General features: G+C 38.8%; 1 non-coding gene across 1 annotated transcript; it reads left to right on the top strand.

The window, feature by feature from the left end:
• Positions 1-7,009: 7,009 nt before the first annotated feature.
• On the top strand, positions 7,010-7,116 carry LOC133798863 (small nucleolar RNA R71). The gene has a single exon (XR_009876080.1). It is a non-coding gene; the product is annotated as a small nucleolar RNA R71 (small nucleolar RNA).
• The last annotated feature ends 3,012 nt before the right edge of the window (positions 7,117-10,128 follow it).

The following is a 10,128-nucleotide window of genomic DNA, read 5'->3' as shown; positions in this document are numbered from 1 at the left end:
TTTAGAGAACAAAAAGAACAGAGTGGTAATCTGGGATTATCAGTTGATTGCAAGTGTAGTGGCAGTCTGAAAGCCTATCGGATATCTTAAGGAATTTTAGCGCTGAGTAGGCGAATACTTGAGGTATTAAGGGAAGTGTATTCCCTGTTGAGTTGGCCGTAGAGGCAAATGCTGGCGTCTTGTTAAAGTAACACGACATAGGACATGGTAAGAGGCGAAAGATAATGAATACTACAGTTTGTCTTTAGTTCAGAGAGAAAGCCAAGAAGGTCGTTGAAACTTCTTAAGGCAGGAGTGTTTGCCTATTTGAAAGAATAAAGAGCTGGTAAATTGCTAAGTGATGAGGAAATAAAGTTTCAGGAAGAAAGAGTTGCATCTCTGCGTGGTAACAGACGAGGATCTGTAAGGTGTTCAGAGAAAGAAGGGAGAGTTCTGACTCTTAATTCAGCGTAAACTGAAGTTGTTGCTGGGCTTCGGCTCACGGGTGCTCCGTGTGGCAGGTAGAAGCATGGACTGAGTCAACCAACCATGAGTACGGAGAGCGTGAAGCGACGCGTACATGTTTGGCCTGCCCGACTGCTTTGGTTGGGGGTTTATTTGAAAATGGCTGTAATAATCTATGACTTTATGATTTATCAACTGTACACTTATTTCAAGATGTAAATAGTTTTCAAACCTTATTTTGGGATCCCAAAGGTTTAATACTAGCAGTTTTAAATGAAACGACGCATTTTTCTAAGATTACAGCCTTAAATTTTAATTAGTCACACTTTTGTCTCAAAACCTCGGTTAGCGAGTTCTTTGCACACTGTTTTGTCTTAAAAATCACTTAGTAACGGCTCTAAGGAAGTAGGGCGTTACACTCAGGGTCGAGGTTCTAACTGACAAACTTGGTCTAGGTCGACTGCCCCGGCGAGACTTATGAGTCCCACCTTGCTTCTTTCCGACGTTAACGTTAGCTGCAAGAGGGGGTAGCTGAGCCAGAACCTCCTCGATTTGTTTGTTTGCTTTGGTCAGATGGCTCCTTAACTGCATGTTTTCCAACTCTACCATAGTCAAGTAATCCGGGTTCATATTCGGTGGTAATGATGTTGAACTCCCAGTGTCGTCGGGGCCCATCGGTTATTTTCCCGACCGTTGCGGGATTTCAGGGTTATGTTCATCGAAAACAGCAGTATGGTGCACCTCCTGCCCACCATGCTGATCTATTTCATTACCGTGTCTCGATGGAGTAACCACCATGGTGAACTTTGTTCTGAATCTTTTACATTAGCACTAATCTGCAGCTCTCAATGAAAGCACCAAATTGTTGACGCGGTTTTTCACCAAGGTTAAAATCCATGGATCGTATAGGCATTAGGGTCATCACGTGAATCAAATCCCTAGTGTGACTTGTCTCACACTAATTATAATTTTTACAATTTATCTTAAGGTATGGTCTAATCATTAGGTAAAATTCATCATGGATCCTCAGGGATAATTCGGACATGCGATGTCTGATCTTGCACGATTATGTTACGTGTCCAAAATTTCAGGGATACGTGAACATGTAATGTCTGACCATGCACGTCTATATAACGTACCCAGGTTTACAAAGATCCAAGGATGCGATAGATCTCTAGCATATCCCGAGCTGAGTGCACCGCCAGCTCGTATCTCGGACGCTATGCTTCATAAGTGTTTCCAGATCATGCCTATTGCACTGTATTCACTAGCTCATGCTATAGACCCGGGGAATAATGCTGCCTTTACAGAGGAAATATGGATTTGTGGATCATCTATTATAGTTATTGGCTAGCCAGCTGTATCCGAGCTGGCTCGTGCTGAATTTTAAGACGTACAGCATGTAAATGTAGTATTTTCTTGATCTTCTGAGGCAATGAGGATTTGGTTATATCCTGAATAACCATCAAGAAAGCAATAATATGCATGGTCAGCTAAATGTTCAAGCATTTGATCAATAAAGGGTAAAGGAAAATGGTCTTTTCTAGTAACATTATTCAAATTTCTATAATCTATGCACATTCTCCACCCCGCTTGTACTCTAGTAGGGTTTAATTCATTTTTTTCGTTTTCAACAACTGTTATCCCAGACTTCTTAGGCACAACTTGAACTGGACTAACCCATTGACTATCAAAAATAGGGTAAATGATACCTACGTGTAACGCCCTAAACTCCAGGGACCGCTACGGTGCGCATTTTAAACAGTGCTAAACTCGCTAACCGAGTCATTTGGCCATAATCGTGTAACTAAGTATGATTAGCGGCTTAGGATTAAAATTTTTGGTTAAGATGTAACATTTCACTAAAATGTTTACTGTATACATTGGGATCCCAAAAATATAATTTAAAGGTCTATTACAAGAAAATATTTACAACCAGCCGATCTAAGCGGCAAAACAGGGTTTAACCCTAGTTCCTCTTTCAACCCTTGGCTGTGGTGGTCGAGCAGCCGCATATGTACACATCGTCACCTAAGCTCTCCAACTCAAGGATGGTCCAGCTTTCTTTTTCCTTTACCTGCACCAAATAGCACCCGTGAGCCGAAGCCCAGCAAGAAAACTTAATATGCTCATGAACAGTAATAACATGTCATCAAATCATAAAGTGCATGCCTAGCCATAATAGCCTTAATCACACATGCAAATAAGTTCAAATAATGATGGGTATCCAGGATAAGGAATACTGACCTCCTGAGTGGATGACTATCAGGTCAATCCTAGTCAGATGAGTGCTTTAACACTGGTGGGTCTGGTAACCATGCTGGGCTTGTATCCCTAAATAGAAGAGTGACAGTTGTAAAAGTCACTAAGGTGGATTCTATTCCCACTAACCCTGTGACGATACGGTCACCTGGGCTTTACAAATAAGTGATCATTTCACTAGCTTAAACAAGATAGGTATTTGATGAAATAGTCACCAACATAAACCTACCGAGAGACCATAGAGTCACTACTGTGGGTACCGCTCCCTTAGACATGTGACAAAACAGTCACCTAGGCCTTTGGCCCTGGCTCTGAGTAACTAGTCATAGACTAGACAAGCGCTTATAATTTTCATCAAACTTAGGGTCGGTCCAGTATTAATGCTCCATATGAGTCATTCCATGCAGATGTTCATCGAACTTAGGGTCGGTCCAGCATTAATGCTCCATATGAGTCATTCAATGCAGATATCGATTAGATCTAATCTTTTATCGGCTCTGCGTTCATGATGCTTATGCCGCTTCTGACTCTTAGGTCAGTAACACGCACAAGTAAGCAATGCTACCAGGCATATATCATATGTCAAATATCCAAATATAGGGCATTCAGCATGCTAACTTAACAATTGCTAGCATAAATAGGATCATACACAAACACAAAGACTCAAGCTCTGATCAATCTCATATTTAACATTCATGGCATGCCCTAACCACATATTTCTCGCGCGCATCACAAATAAGCAAGAATTGCTAAGCATTTAATATGCATTCAATGTCCACATTTCACTCAACATGCCTCAATAATAACCATGCATGTCATATATATAGGGTGTAGTCTTCTAACCTTGGGTTCGAGCAAGAATTAGTAAAAGAACGACCCTTGAGAACGATCAATCTGTTTATCCTTTAGCGGTCACCTAGTCATAACCAAATATGGAATCCCATCAAAAAATAAATTCTAAAAAGGTTTATAATCTAAAACCTCACTCCTGGGAACAATCACGTACCCTCGGGACTCCCAAACCACCCAAACGGGGTAGTGGAACCATCCCCCGAGCCCCCAAAGTCATCCCAAACCCTAAAAATAGGTTTGCTGGGAAGTACACTAGCATTGGGGCACTGCTTGGTAGCGCTGGGGCACTGCCCCAAAGTAGAGAGAGTCCAACTCTCTGCCCTGCCTAGCGCTGGGGCACCACCTACAGACCACAAAATCTCTGGTTTTCTCCCCTACAATTTCCCCTGAAAACCAAGCTTCAAAACTAATCCCAAACATCATCCAAACCTATATTTTAACCCCAAAACATCATTCATACCACAACCTCATCAAAACCTGAGAAAACTTTCTCAAGAACTTCCATTGATTCTCAACTAATCATCTCAAATTTCTCAACTGAAAACTTATTAGAAAAACAGAGTATAGCTAAGGTTTCATGGATGAATTCTTACCTCAAGCTGGATTTGAGTCCTCTTCAATGGATGAATCAAAGTTCTAAGCCTCAAACCTTGATTTCATAGCTTGGTTCTTCAAGTAGGGTTCAAAAAATTAGAAAGGAAAAATAAAAGAAGGCGAGAGATGAGATAGAATGATGATGATGCTCTGTTTTTTCTTATACTTTCTACAGCCTTTGAATGATATATATCCTTTGTCAAATGACCATATTTCCCCTAGGTTATTCAAAGTCCTCTTAAGGCCTCCAAGGGTAAAACCGTCATTTTCCGCCTATCTCGTTAATTAAAATTAACACCCTCAAATTCCCGTTATTCTCAATATTCTCAAATGCTAATAATTCATATCACAATACCGTTTAATTCCCGGAAACATTCTAATCACCAAATTACCCCGAGCCCCGAAACTAACCTCGTTATGACTAGACCGATAACTTACATTCAAAGATCGTCTCATGCAAAATGGCTCGAACAAATCCACATATAATGTGGTATTATTTATAATTGACCCACATGCATGAAAATACACAATCACGCCCTCAACGGGCCAAATTACCAAAATGCCCTTATAATTAAAATGAACCCATATGCATGCATTTATCATCATATAATAATATAATTCGCATAAATATGCATATAATCATTTAATAACATAATAAATCAATTATGGCTCTCCCGGCCTCTTAATCAAGGTCCTAAACCTTATTAGGGAATTTGGGGCATTACACTGCATCTAATAATTTTATGACCTCTTCTCTAACCACTTCTTTCATATTTGGATTTAACCTTCTTTGACATTCCCGAGAGGTTTTAGCATTCTCTTCTAGATGGATTCTATGCATACATATGGATGGGCCAATTCGTTTAATGTCTCCAATGCTCCAACCTATGGCTTCTTTATGTTTTCTAAAGATAGCTAACAATTTATCTTCTTGTTCTATATCTAAAGCGAATGCTATGATAACAGGTAAGGTTTCAGACTCTCCTAGAAAAGCATATTTTAAATTTTTTGGCAAAGGTTTAAGGTCTAATTTTGGAGACTCAGAAATTGATTGAACGTGATCTAAGGATGAAAAAGGTTCAACTTTGGTTTCATTTAAGGGTATAAACTCTAACAAAGAATTCACGTCATCATTAGAGTCATCAACAGGCAAGTTCATACCAAAGTATTTTTCACAAAAGTCAAGTAGGTCATTTCCATCATCTTCACAAATACTATCTATCATGTTAACTTCATGCACTTCCTCACACTCAACAGATTTAACAACATTAAATACATTCAATTCAAAAGTCATATTTCCAAAAGATAATTTCAAAATGCCATTACAACAATTTATGATTGCATTAGATGTAGCTAAGAATGGTCTACCTAAAATGATAGGAATTTGAGCATGCATATCTTCCACAGGTTGAGTATCAAGAACAATGAAGTCAATATGATAGTAAAATTTATCAACTTTTATCAAAACACCCTCTATAATGCCTCTAGGAATTTTCACAGAACGATCGGCTAAGTGAAGAGTTATACAAGTAGGTTTTAGTTCACCAAGACCAAGTTGCTTATAAACAGAATAAGGTACTAAATTCACACTAGCACCCAAATCAAGTAAAGCCTTGTTAATAAAATGATCACCAATAATGCATGAAATTGTGGGACAACCAGGATCTTTATATTTAACAAGACTCTTATATTGAATAATGGAACTAGCTTGTTCAGTTAAAAACGCATTTTTGGGAACATTAGTGTTTCTTTTAACAGTACAAAGATCCTTTAACAATTTAGAGTAGGCCAGAATTTGTTTAATGGCATCTAAGAAATGGATATTGATACTAACTTGTTTAAAAACTTCTAAGATGTCATAATATTGGCCGTCTTTTTTAATTGGAAGTAATCTTTGTGGGAATGGGGCTTTTGGAATGAAAGGATGGATTGGAGTTTCCTTGTTTGAAGAGTCATTAGAACTAGAAGGCTAACTCTTTTCTTTTTCTTTTTCTTTTTCAAGCTCGGGTATGTAATCGAGTTTGACAATGTTCTTTCCGGACCTAAGAGTTGAAATTGATTTGACTTCTCCATTATGACTAGACTTTCCTATCCCATATTGACCTTTTGGATTAGGGATAGGTTGACTAGGGAATGTTCCTTTTTCTCTATCAGCTAAAGCAGTAGCGAGTTGTCCTACTTGTGTCTCAATTTTGGTAATTGATTGAGATTAACTTTGTAGGATTTGTTGAGTGGATTGCATAAATTGTTGTAAAGTATCTTCTAAGGAAGGTTTCCTTTGTTGAGAAATGGTTGATTTTGTGGGGTATGAGTTTGGTTTTGCATGTTGTATTGGTGCCCTTGATTCATTTGAGGTTGGTTTTGTCTCCATGAAAAGTTTGGATGGTTTCTCCAATTTGGATTGTAGGTGGATGAAAATGGGCTATCATTTCGTTTCTCATAAGCATGAAGAGCATTGACCTCCTTAGAAAAGGCTTCATGGAAGGAAGGACATGATTGGGCATTATGGCAAGCACTAGAACATATAGAAAAAACCACTTTTCTTGGTTGTATTGGATAATTTATGGTTTTGCTTATGGCTAAAGCTTCTACTTTTCTCGCTAATTTGTCTAAGGATGTTCTTAAGTCTAATTCATATTTTACTTCATACCTTCCTCCTCTTTTTGGTAAATTAGTTGACCTAGACCTAGGATCAAAATAATTCCATTGTTGTGAATTGACAGATAAATCTTCAAGGGCGTCCCAAGCCTCTTGTCTTTGAAATTTTAAAAAAATTCCAGTATGCATAGATTGAATTATTTGACGATTAGAGGGAGTCAAACCATCATTAAAATATTTTACAAGTCTCCATTTTTCAAAACCATGATGAGGCCATTTTAATAATAAATCTTTAAATCTTTCCCAACATTCATAAAACTCTTCATTATCTTTTTGAAAAAACTTGGAGATTTCTCTCCTTAGACTATCAGTTTTAGACATAGGAAAAAATTTCAGCAAGAATTTATTATAAAGTTGATCCCATGTAGTTATAGACCCCGTGGGAAGGGAATTTAACCAAGATTTTGATTTTCTTTTAATGAAAAAGGGAACAATCTTAGTTTGACCGAATCATCACAAAAATTTTGAAATTTAAATGTTGAGCAAATTTTTAAGAAATCTTTGACATGCATGTAAGGATCCTCTCTATCTAACCCATAAAAAGATGGCAACAATTGAATGATTGATGGTTTAAGCTCAAAATGGGTAGCAGAAGTGGTTGGAAGAACAATACATAAAGGAGCATTAGATGAAATAGATGAAAAATATTCAAGCAAAGTTTTTTCAGGCACAACATTTTCATCAACAGGATTAGCAATTTGTTCCATGATGCTCAAATTTTTACTAACACTTTCAATTTCAAACAAAGATAAACGTCTTTTTACTAATCGATTTTTAGAGTTACGTTCCCAATGATGCAAACAATTTTCATAAAGCAACAGAGATAATCTCAAACAAATAATTTTCTGATGTGGAAGATCAGTAAAAACCGCAACCACAAAGCATACTTAGAATTTTTTTAGAGATTTCACAACAATATAATTTGTATGGTTCACTTGTCCCCAGGCCTATTTGATTCCACTTACTCGCACACTACTAACAACTCCCCGAGGTTAATTAGTAGAGGTGGATTGGGAATTTTGTTCAAATTTCCTTTAAGCAAAAATTGCTTATGGTGAAAGGACAAGATTTAGGTTTCTCTTTTTTTTCAAGTATTTTTTTCACAATTACACAATAATATGATAAAGGATAAAGAAAAATAAGGCAAAATTAAATAAGACTATCCAAATTTAGTCAAGAGTAGGGAGGCATAGCATGCCATCAACCATAACAAAAATAAGGTAAAAATTAGGAAGCACAAGTGCCATCAACTAAAACATAAGATAAAAGACTAGGAGGCGAAATTGTCATCAACTAGCTAGGAGGCAAAATTGCCATCAACTAGTAACTTGCAAAAATAAAATAAAATAAAAACTATAGCAAGATAAATAAAGAAAGTTACAACAAAGGTTAGGAGGCACAAGTGCCATCAACTAACAAAGAAATACAAGGAATAAAAACTATAACAAAATTACAACAAAATTAGGATGCACAAGTGCCATCAACTATACAAATTAAAAAGATAGATTGATAGGAGGCACAAGTGTCGTCAACTAAAAAACAGTAAATATAAATATATAAGTAAGTTTTTTTTATGGGTGGTAGAACCGTCCCAAATTTTCTTTTTATCTTTTTCTTTAGTTTTAATATAAATATTGTTGGGCCCAAAATGTTCGGCCCAAAAGGCTTTTTCCATTTTAAGTAAATTGAAACAGATCGTTTTGGCCGTGTAGAAGCTCCGAAGTCAAAAGCCATGGGACAGAGGCAGTCTGGGCCTCTGACCTCTGCATATTTAATTGATCTGAAGGCGTTTCGGAGGGAAATTCAGCTATTCCTCCCACCAATAAGGAAGTCAGCTTAACCAACTAACCACCTCACATTTTTTTTCTATAAATACTGAACTCTTATTCAGATGAAGGCATCGAAAATATGACTTAGGCATCGAAGTGTCTTAATTGTAGGTATCCCCGACAGTTCGACGATCGGCAAAGTCATCTTCATTGACAGAGAAGGACTGGATAATCTGAATGTCGGCAAGTACCTCCAGATTTAGAAAGGCAAAGTAGTTGCATCAACAAATTGGCGTCGTCTGTGGGAAGTTATTCCCTCTTTAACAACATCGTTAAATCAAGAAACTCCCCCTGCAATCAAGATTCACTCAAACACAAAACCCTTGCCGCCAAAGAACAATGGAGCACCAGGTACCGTCACCTAGATCGCCCCAGCAACAAATGTTGGCGACCAAATCGATAGGATGTGTCGACTACTGGAAGCCAACCTGCAAAGATCCAACGAAGCCATTAGGACACTGACCGAAGCTCAAGCCAGGCTCGAAGCTGAGATCACCGAATTGTGAAAAAAAAACGAAGCCACACGCAAGGCCTAAGACAAAGAAAATCTCAACCTTGATAGGACAAGAGCTCCGGTCGTCCAGATCTACTCCCCTGAGAGGAGCACTCACCACATCAGGGAAGGGTCCCAGGGTTCTGTACCATCCTCTCCAGCTCGTCTTCACCAAGGGGCTAGGGAGCAACGGGTAGTTCGGTGACAAGCACATGCTCGAGCCAATGCAGAACCCACGAGAAAAGCCCAACCAGTCGCTGAGAAGGGGCCTCAGCAGACCCAAGGACGGACCATGCAAGATGCACCAGCCGAAGAGCGTACCCCCTCTTTCTGGTTCTTGGACAACTAGAAAGAAGAGATGCTACAAGAGGTGATGCAGAAGTTCTCGGACGAAAGATCTACCTATGCTACTGATTACATGGATTTAGTTTCAAGGACCACCGAGAGATCGCCTTTTGAAGAGTGGATACAGAACGAGTCCAAACCGCGGGACTTCACAATTCCCCCACTGCCCACGAGATCCGCTCAATCACCTATTCCAATTCCAGCAGAAGATGGCCTTGGAAGCCAACAATGAAGCCATACAATGCAAAGTTTTCTCCACAACTTTTTCTGGACCAGCCCTCCTATGGTTCAGGCAGTTGAAACCTAGCTTTGTCAACGGCTTCAGTGATCTTCGTAGAGCCTTTCTACAATAGTATAATGCTAACCACGAAGCACCAAGAACGATGGCAAATCTCTACTGAATTGAGTAAGGCAAAAATGAACACCCAAAGTCGTACCTGCAATGTTTCATCGACCTCGTACATCAGATCCACGATGTAGAGCCGGCAACCACGGCTAACCTCTTCGTCAAAAGCCTACAAGTGGGGTCCCTCTTGCACGAAAACCTCACCATGACACCACCATATGTCATGACTGAAATCCAGATCCACGCTGAGGGCGTCTTCAGGGTCCTGGAATTTTAAGAACGTGCGCAGAAGAATTCTGCCCTTA

This window comes from Humulus lupulus, chromosome 8 (assembly GCF_963169125.1).
Source record: "Humulus lupulus chromosome 8, drHumLupu1.1, whole genome shotgun sequence".
Lineage (NCBI taxonomy): Eukaryota > Viridiplantae > Streptophyta > Magnoliopsida > Rosales > Cannabaceae > Humulus > Humulus lupulus.
This window is presented reverse-complemented; position numbering and strand designations above follow the sequence as displayed.